Here is a 10803-nt window from a genome sequence, read left to right as displayed (position 1 = left end):
TAAGATTGTATTACTGATATAATAGATTAAACGTGAATGAAAAAGTTTTGAACTTACAAAATGTATAGTTGAGTTGCAACGAATAAATGACCATGCAAATGATGTAAAGTTGTTTTAGTTTTTAATTTTTAATAGGAAGTATAGTTAGTAGACTTTATTGTGTCTTTCAGCCTTCCTGGCTGCAATTCACTGAAACATTTTGTAAAAGTTGGCCAACACTAGATTCACTGATTCACTACATCACTGATTTTATGTTTGTGGGCCAGCAGTATATGGTATACAGACAAAGTAACAGAGACCACAAACGACAAACATTTGATGAAAACTTTGCCATATAGCGTTCATGATACTGTAAATTCTACTACACTTTATCCAATGATCAAATAACTATCATTTTGGCATATTTTTAACATGCATCAAAGCTTTAACCCCATTTTTATATTACTATCGCTATGCAGCCATAAAGCAATCATACAGCCATACTACTGCCAGACAGTCACACTATTACTACATAGTCATAGTACAGCCATACAGTCATATTACTACCATATAGGCATACTACTGCCATACAGTCATATTACTACCATACAGCAATATTACTACCATACAGTCATATTACTACCATACAGCAATACTACTATCATACAGCAATACTACTACCATACAGTCATACTACTACCATACAGTCATACTACTACCATACAGTCATACTACTACCATACAGTCATATTACCACCATACAGCAATACTACTATCATACAGCAATACTACTACCATACAGTCATATTACTACCATACAGTCATACTACTACCATACAGTCATAATACTACCATAGAGTCGTACTACTACAATATTCAAAGAAGCTATTCTGTCCTAATTGATAACTCACAGACATGCGCAGAGCATGATCTGCTTTAAAAGGTATTTTTTAATTAAACAATATTGTTTATTCAAATGTGTTTAAGTAGTTCAGGAAAGTTCAATTGTCAGTAGAGTAAGTATTTTGTCGTTTTCGACTTATCATAATTGAACAATACTTGTATGATACAAATAAACCAGCAAGATCTTTACTCACCGCTGCAGAACGGAAAATTTAAACTGCTTTGCATCATGTCGCTGTATGTTATGGTTAGATTATTAACAGCATTTCCTAGTTGCTTGCAGGTAATAGCATTTATTTGGCTCAACTCCATCGCATAGTTCCATGCATTAAAGTCTGATATCTCTTTTGTCACTGAAACAGTATAATTTTCAACTAGTTCAGCTCATCACTTGCTAACAAAAACGTTTAAATGATAGTATAGAACAAGATTCATTTTTATATATATTAAAATGTTCTATAGCAAGCAGCAACAGAAATGTGGGAGAGGATGACAAAAGGAAGCTAAACCCAGAAACAGACAGGCCAATAATGACAACACATGCCCTAGCATTTCAAACCAATAACAGAAAAGCAAGGATTGAGAAAAGCCCAAATGACGCTAAATGTAGAATGTATAAGACAAAGGATGAAACAGTCAGTCATCTTGTAAGCGAATGCTCAAAGATATCCTTAATAGAATACAAACACCGACATAATAAACTCGTTGCAGCAGTTCACTGGAGTATCAGCATGAAGCATAACTAACCACACACAGAGAAATGGTATGACCAATGGGTGGAGCCAGTGCCTTAGAATGACAAAGTGAAGCTGTCATTGGACTTCCACATTCAGACTGATAAAATAATTAAGGCCAGGAGACCAGATTTAGTACTTAGCAACAAAGAAGCAACAGAGAATAAAATTATTGATAAAGGAATCCCAGGCTACGTCGGGTAGAGAGAAAAGAAGAGGAAAAGGAAGAAAAATATAAAGAACTGCGATTTGAGCTTTGAAAGCTGTGGAATATCTAACCAGATGTGATACCTACAGGGAATGGAGTGCTTAGGATAATATCCAGCTAGCTTATCTTATATCGCGCTGAGGCCAGTGCTCAAAAGTTTTTTGAAACAATTTAGAAAACAGCCCTACTAGGAACTGCTCAGATTGTAAAGAATATTATTCAGCAAAAATTCATTAAAGTGATAAACCTTTGATGTTAAGCTAAGACAAGAGCTCACTTGTTACCAATCCCTTTGTTTTGAAAACAGTTTCTATAGTAATAATAATGACAATTACAATAATAACAATTATAATATTAATAATAATATTAATAATAACAAAAATAATAACATTAATAATAAGATTAATAATAGTAACAGTAATAATTACAATAATAGTAATATGTGAAATGTGGGATATATAAATGTGGAATATATAAAATGTGGAGGGAAGATACCCCATTCCATATTTTAGGTGAATGCAGCAAGATAGCAGCAACGGTATACAAAAAAGGCACATAGTGACAAGAATAGTGCATTGGAATCTATCTAGACATTCTAGACTGTGGATTCAAAACATCTAAAAAGTTGTACGACCACCAGGTAATGTGAAAACGAAAATAATATGGGATATGAGCATTCAAACAAACCATGTGATTTATGCTAGAAGACCAAATACGGTACTGAAGATAAAGAGCTAGACCATCCATGGCTGATTGATGTGGCTCTATCAGGAGATGAGAGAGTAAAAGACAATGAACTGGAACAGATGGAGGGCTATCAGGATTTGTTAAGAGTTGAAAAAGGTCTTGCAGACATCTGTGACAGCTGTCCCTATAGTGGTTGGTACATTACGTGCAGTAAAGAACCCAAAGAAGAAGAGCTAATCAAACCAAATGTTGACAAGAAAGAAATCTCAAAAGTGAAATTTGCTGCGCTGCTGGAATCAGCTAGGATACTAAGGAAGGTTTGGGTTCTCCCAGGGTAGCTGTTCTGACCCAAGTTCCAAAAATACCAATACCATATCAACATCATGCTGTGCTAACTACCAATAATAATAATTATCATTATTATTATAATAGTAATAATGATAGTTATAATAATGGTTATATTAATCATAGTAATTATAATTATTGTAATAATGATAACAATAATACTAATATTAATAAAAATAATCTAAAAATCATCCAAGATCTGATGTAGATGGAGTATAAGTAGTATAGTGAGAGCAGATCTACACATAATAGGCGGAGCTTAGGGAGCAGGAAGTGACATCACATCAGGATCTGTTTGATTGACAGTTGGGGGGCAGAGCTAGGCGGTGTTGAGTCATGGTGTGAGTCATGGCGATCTGTGTGATTCGTGGTGCGAGTGAGTAATGGTGTGAGTTGGTTGGTGACGTCGCGGTGGTGGTGTCGGTGGCCGAGTGGTGAGTCGGGCCGCGAGACGATTCGCGGTTGTATTTGGGATTATCGGATTTCGTTGGCGTCCGGTAGAGGTCGCTCTTCCGTGCCGTTTCGGGGATTGACGGAGAGCTCGGTGGCGACGGGTTGACGGACGGTGGCGGATGGATTTCGAGATCGTCGGAGCTTGTATGTATTTTCTTTTTTCCGATCCCGAATGAGAATGATGTGTCTGCGAACGAATATTCATTTTGATTGTAAACTTCATAAATTCTGAAATTATCTATCGCCTCTAAGTCTTCATCAGGATTAAAACTTTTCAGAATTGACGGAGCATGCAATCTGAAGGAATTCAGAGAGAAATTAAAACAAAGATTATAAACTCTGTATATCAAGACAGTAATGAGTTAAGGAAATGATATTATGATTAAATTTTATATAGTTTATTTGATGATATATCATAGGGATTTAAACTTACTATCAATGGATATGTTATTGAATAAAAGTTTTGTATATAAAAATGTTAAAACATAATATAAAAAAGACTATTGAATTTCATTCAATCCCAATTTTCTTCTTCTTCTTTCATTGTCGAATGAGAATGAACTGTCTACAATCAAAACATACATTATTTTTAGTGAGATATAGTAAAAGTAAGACATACAATCAGATTAGATCATTCATTCAAACTAAAAATCAAATATAATGTAATACTTACTGAAGAAGAAGAAGATCCATCCTTTTTCTGAATGGAATCTTCCTGTTGAGATACGGGAGCCTGCAATTGCAATGATTACAGTCAGGATGGTTTACTATATCCTTGCTGAGATAGTAGACTCTACATTCACAATGGACTCCAACTTAAATTGTAAATTTCAATTGCATTAGTCATCGAATCATAGAATGATATGCAAGATGTAATGCAGACAGAATAGGATATGCAATCAGCTAGAGTAGGACATACAGACAATAAGAAAAACAAATATGTTACATCACATAGTCAGACTAGGACACACAGACAGAGGAGGATATTCAGTTAAAATAATCTGTTTTAATCTGAGTAGGGATATAACATACACTTTGCTAAGATATTGGAGTTTGCAATTGCAATGAATACAATCAGCCTAGAACACATAGTTACTACTCAGAAGAGAAGATTCATTGTATCATTCCTACATAACATCTAGATTGAATTTGTAGTACTTACTGTAAACCGTAATCTTTCGTTGAGATCTTGATAGAACTTTTCACGTAAGAGAAATCGACAAGCTTTTCGCTTCCGAACGCTTATTTCCATTCCATGAGAGCAGTAACCCCATCGCTTCACACATTTATCTACACAATGTAATCGTTCTTGAAATTTCCTTTTTCTGTTGTCTCTGGTACTCATTGTGAAATTATGAACTGAATTGAAAAGGCATATTCGCTCGAAGGTTTTATAACAAGTAGAAGTGTTATCGCGGTTCAATAATTTTGTGATCTAATGATATATATAAACAGTTTTCGCGAAATTCACTTTCGCGAAATTCAATTTCGCGAAAGTTGACTATATAATATATATGTGTAATTTCGCGAAATCCAATTTCGCGAAATCCAATTTCGCGAAATTCACTTTCGCGAAATTCAATTTCGCGAAAGTTGACTATATAATATATATGTGAAATTTCGCGAAATCCAATTTCGCGAAATTCACTTTCGCGAAATTCAATTTCGCGAAAGTTGACTATATAATATATATGTGTAATTTCGCGAAATCCAATTTCGCGAAATCCATATTCGCGAAATTCACTTTCGCGAAATTCACTTTCGCGAAAGTTGACTATATAATATATATAATGTGTAATTTCGCGAAATTCACTTTCGCGAAAATCTGTTTACTATTTTCGCTTCATTAATTCCTTTGGACACACCCATCATTCTTCAATTCACTATATAAGCGTTGCATAATCTGATGGAATATTCTGCCTCATTAACCATCTCTTGATACCTACTTATATTTGAGAATTTGGGTCGATCGAGTGTTGATACCATAAGGCTTGTATGCTTCAGCTAGAATTCTGTTAGCCGGCTACTCGCGATTAAGTTCGTTGAGTGTCGCTGTTTTCAGGGGCTGTTGTGTGGACAAGCGCCTTGGCATTCGACTTGATTGTTTTCCTAGGTTTACCTATGGAATTCTCCTGTTTGGTTTGGCTTAACCATTCCATAACAGCCTCTCGACCAGTAAATAGATGAAGATGATGAACTAGTAAAGAGGCAGACATGGATTAATATGTGGATTATTTTGAGGATAACTCCAACTCAGCGTGAGTATATCAATATATAAAACTTATATAAAAAATGTTACGTTATTGAATCATTGGCTTTGCCGTTTCCGGTTAGTGCATGCGCACGCAGTTCTGTTTTTATCCTCGAGGATGCGTTACACGTTTTTCTAATGCTCTTGTATTGTATTCCTTATTCACATGTACTATTGTTCGTTATTCATAATATACGTTCTACAGCATTAACTACACACATATTCAACAAAAAAGGTAAATAACATTCGGTTGTATTTTTTACCAAGTTTATTTCGATATAAAGTATATATGTATATTCAATTGTAAAATATAGAAAAAAATTTTATGTCAGTTCTTCTAGTAATTTAACAATTTGGGAAGTTCCTTGAATATGTACATTGTCAATACCTTCATTTTCTTCGTTATTAAGACTTTTACTAATTTTTCCATTCCAATCATATCTATCTAGTATAGTTTTTCGAACTACATGATCTCGTGTATCTTTTTCAGAAATTTTTAGCATAACTGTTAGAAAATCTTCTATTGAACATCCTCTGCTCCAAAATATTGCAAAGAGAAGACAGTAATCTCCACATGTTGTTGAAAGAAAACCTTGGAGTAGAACATCATTCCATTTAATTAACTTTATTCCAGAAAGTTTTAAGATTTGAGCGACATCTGGATATGTTGAAGGATCTCGTCCTGTTGAATCGAAATAATTAATTTCGGATTTTGTTCGAATAACTCCTATCCAGTGTTCTCCTGGTTGATAAGAATAGTGTGTGTTAAAAATATATATTCCTTCATTCGATAAAAATTGTTCTATAGACTAGTACAATCCTAGCTTTGATTGTATCTTCAGTAGCTTTTATCTTACTCACATTTTATTATTATATATACATTTATAATCATTGCTCACTTGTATATCAGCATGGCCTAGCACAATCCTAGTTTTGCTTATTGTATCTTTAGTAGATTTTATCTTACTCACATTTTATTATTATATATACATTTATAATCACTGCTCACTTGTATATTAACATGGCCTAGCACAATCCTAACTTTGTTTATTGTATCTTCAGTAGCTTTTATCTTACTCACATTTTATTATATATACATTTATAATCATTGCTCACTTGTACATCAACAGGGTCTAGCACAATCCTAGCTTTGTTTATTGTATCTTCAGTATCTTTTATCTTACTCACGTTTTATTATTATATATTCATTTATATTCGCTGCTCACTTGTATATTAACATAGACTAGCACAATCCTAGCTCTGTTTATTGTATCTTCAGTAACTTTTATCTTACTCACATTTTATTATTATATATACATTTATAATCACTGCTCACTTGTATATTAACACGGACTAGCACAATCCTAGCTTTGTTTATTCTATCTTGAGTAGCTTTTGTCTTACTCACATTTTATTATTATATATACATTTATAATCACTGCTCACTTGTACATTAACATGGACTAGCACAACCCTAGCTTTTATCTTACTCACATTTTATTATTATATATACATTTATAATCATTGCTCACTTGTATATCAACATGGCCTAGCACAATCCTAGTTTTGCTTATTGTATCTTTAGTAGTTTTTATCTTACTCACATTTTAATATTATATATACATTTATAATCACTGCTCACTTGTATATCAACATGGACTAGCACAATCCTAGCTTTGTTTATTGTATCTTCAGTAGCTTTTATCTCACTCACATTTTATTATTATATATACATTTATAATCATTGCTCACTTGTACATCAACATGGTTTAGCACAATCCTAGCTTTGTTTATTGTATCTTCAGTAGCTTTTATCTTACTCACGTTTTATTATTATATATTCATTTATATTCGCTGCTCACTTGTATATTAACATAGACTAGCTCAATCCTAGCTCTGTTTATTGTGTCTTCAGTAACTTTTATCTTACTCACATTTTATTATTATATATACATTTATAATCATTGCTCACTTGTATATCAGCATGGCCTAGCACAATCCTAGTTTTGCTTATTGTATCTTTAGTAGATTTTATCTTACTCACATTTTATTATTATATATACATTTATAATCACTGCTCACTTGTATATTAACATGGCCTAGCACAATCCTAACTTTGTTTATTGTATCTTCAGTAGCTTTTATCTTACTCACATTTTATTATATATACATTTATAATCATTGCTCACTTGTACATCAACAGGGTCTAGCACAATCCTAGCTTTGTTTATTGTATCTTCAGTATCTTTTATCTTACTCACGTTTTATTATTATATATTCATTTATATTCGCTGCTCACTTGTATATTAACATAGACTAGCACAATCCTAGCTCTGTTTATTGTATCTTCAGTAACTTTTATCTTACTCACATTTTATTATTATATATACATTTATAATCACTGCTCACTTGTATATTAACACGGACTAGCACAATCCTAGCTTTGTTTATTCTATCTTGAGTAGCTTTTATCTTACTCACATTTTATTATTATATATACATTTATAATCACTGTTCACTTGTACATTAACATGGACTAGCACAACCCTAGCTTTTATCTTACTCACATTTTATTAATATATATACATTTATAATCATTGCTCACTTGTATATCAACATGGCCTAGCACAATCCTAGTTTTGCAATTATTATAAAGTGCTGTAAGAGATCATCAAGAGTGTTAATAAAGTACTGAGAATAAGTATATGTACAATTATTATAAAGTGCTGTAAGAGATCATCAGGTGTGGTAAAAAGTACAGAGAATAAGTATGTGTACAATTATTATAAAGTGTAGTAAAAGACCATCAAGAGTGTTAATAAAATACAGAGAATAAGTATGTGTACAATTATTATAAAGTGTAGTAAGAGATCATCAAGAGTGTTAATAAAGTACAGAGAATAAGTATGTGTACAATTATTCTAAAGTGCTGTAAAAGATCATCAGGAGTGTTAATAAAGTACTGAGAATAAGTATGTGTACAATTATTATAAAGTGCTGTAAGAGAACATCAGGAGTATTAATAAAGTACAGAGAATAAGTATATGTACAATTATTATAAAGTGCTGTAAGAGATCATCAAGAGTGTTAATAAAGTACAGAGAATAAGTATATGTACAATTATTATAAAGTGCTGTCAGAGATCATCAGGATTGTTAATAAAGTACAGAGAATAAGTATATGTACAATTATTATAAAGTGTAGTAAGAGATCATCAGGAGTGTTATTAAAGTACAGATAATAAGTATATGTACAATTATTATAAAGTTCTGTAAGAGTTCATCAAGAGTGTTAATAAAGTACAGATATTAAGTATATGTACAATTATTATAAAGTGTATTAAGAGATCATCAAGAGTGTTAATAAAGTACAGAGAATAAGTATATGTACAATTATTATAAAGTGCTGTAAGAGATCATCAGGAGTGTTAATAAAGTACAGAGAATAAGTATGTGTACAATTATTATAAAGTGCTGTAAGAGATCATCAAGAGTGTTAATAAAGTACTGAGAATAAGTATATGTACAATTATTATAAAGTGCTGTAAGAGATCATCAAGAGTGTTAATAAAGTACTGAGAATAAGTATATGTACAATTATTATAAAGTGCTGTAAGAGATCATCAAGAGTGTTAATAAAGTACTGAGAATAAGTATATGTACAATTATTATAAAGTGCTGTAAGAGATCATCAGGTGTGGTAAAAAAGTACAGAGAATAAGTATATGTACAATTATTATAAAGTGTAGTAAAAGACCATCAAGAGTGTTAATAAAATACAGAGAATAAGTATGTGTACAATTATTATAAAGTGCTGTAAAAGATCATCAAGAGTGTTAATAAAGTACTGAGAATAAGTATGTGTACAATTATTATAAAGTGGTGTAAGAGATCATCAAGAGTGTTAATAAAGTACTGAGAATAAGTATGTGTACAATTATTATAAAGTGCTGTAAGAGATCATCAAGAGTGTTAATAAAGTACAGAGAATAAGTATATGTACAATTATTATAAAGTACTGTAAGAGATCATCAGGAGTGTTAATAAAGTACTGAGAATAAGTATGTGTACAATTATTATAAAGTGCTGTAAGAGATCATCAAGAGTGTTAATAAAGTACTGAGAATAAGTATATGTACAATTATTATAAAGTGCTGTAAGAGATCATCAAGAGTGTTAATAAAGTACTGAGAATAAGTATATGTACAATTATTATAAAGTGCTGTAAGAGATCATCAGGTGTGGTAAAAAAGTACAGAGAATAAGTATGTGTACAATTATTATAAAGTGTAGTAAAAGTCCATCAAGAGTGTTAATAAAATACAGAGAATAAGTATGTGTACAATTATTATAAAGTGTAGTAAGAGATCATCAAGAGTGTTAATAAAGTACAGAGAATAAGTATGTGTACAATTATTCTAAAGTGCTGTAAAAGATCATCAGGAGTGTTAATAAAGTACTGAGAATAAGTATGTGTACAATTATTATAAAGTGCTGTAAGAGATCATCAGGAGTATTAATAAAGTACAGAGAATAAGTATATGTACAATTATTATAAAGTGCTGTAAAAGATCATCAAGAGTGTTAATAAAGTACAGAGAATAAGTATATGTACAATTATTATAAAGTGCTGTCAGAGATCATCAGGAGTGTTAATAAAGTACAGAGAATAAGTATATGTACAATTATTATAAAGTGTAGTAAGAGATCATCAGGAGTGTTATTAAAGTACAGATAATAAGTATATGTACATCTAATCTGATTGTATGTCTTACTTTTACTATATCTCACTAAAAATAATGTATGTTTTGATTGTAGACAGTTCATTCTCATTCGACAATGAAAGAAGAAGAAGAAAATTGGGATTGAATGAAATTCAATAGTCTTTTTTATATTATGTTTTAGCATTTTTATATACAAAACTTTTATTCAATAACATATCCATTGATAGTAAGTTTAAATCCCTATGATATATCATCAAATAAACTATATAAAATTTAATCATAATATCATTTCCTTAACTCATTACTGTCTTGATATACAGAGTTTATAATCTTTGTTTAATTTCTCTCTGAATTCCTTCAGATTGCATGCTCCGTCAATTCTGAAAAGTTTTAATCCTGATGAAGACTTAGAGTTCATGTAAATCTCACTTCGATCCAATATCATGAGAGCTGGTGTCAACCATTGAAATGATGAGGGAATGTTATACTTTTGAGGTTCGATGATCGAACATAATACCAC

At 31.6% G+C, this 10803-nt stretch overlaps 1 long non-coding RNA gene across 1 annotated transcript; it reads left to right on the top strand.

The window, feature by feature from the left end:
- Positions 1-5739: 5739 nt before the first annotated feature.
- Positions 5740-10566, top strand: LOC137385933 (uncharacterized). The gene is made up of 2 exons (XR_010977808.1): positions 5740-5795; positions 10378-10566. It is a non-coding gene; the product is annotated as an uncharacterized lncRNA (long non-coding RNA).
- Positions 10567-10803: the final 237 nt, after the last annotated feature.

This window comes from Watersipora subatra, chromosome 1 (assembly GCF_963576615.1).
Source record: "Watersipora subatra chromosome 1, tzWatSuba1.1, whole genome shotgun sequence".
NCBI classification, from domain to species: Eukaryota; Metazoa; Bryozoa; class Gymnolaemata; order Cheilostomatida; family Watersiporidae; genus Watersipora; species Watersipora subatra.
Note: the sequence above shows the minus strand (reverse complement) of the source record. Positions and strands in the feature narration are given on the sequence as shown.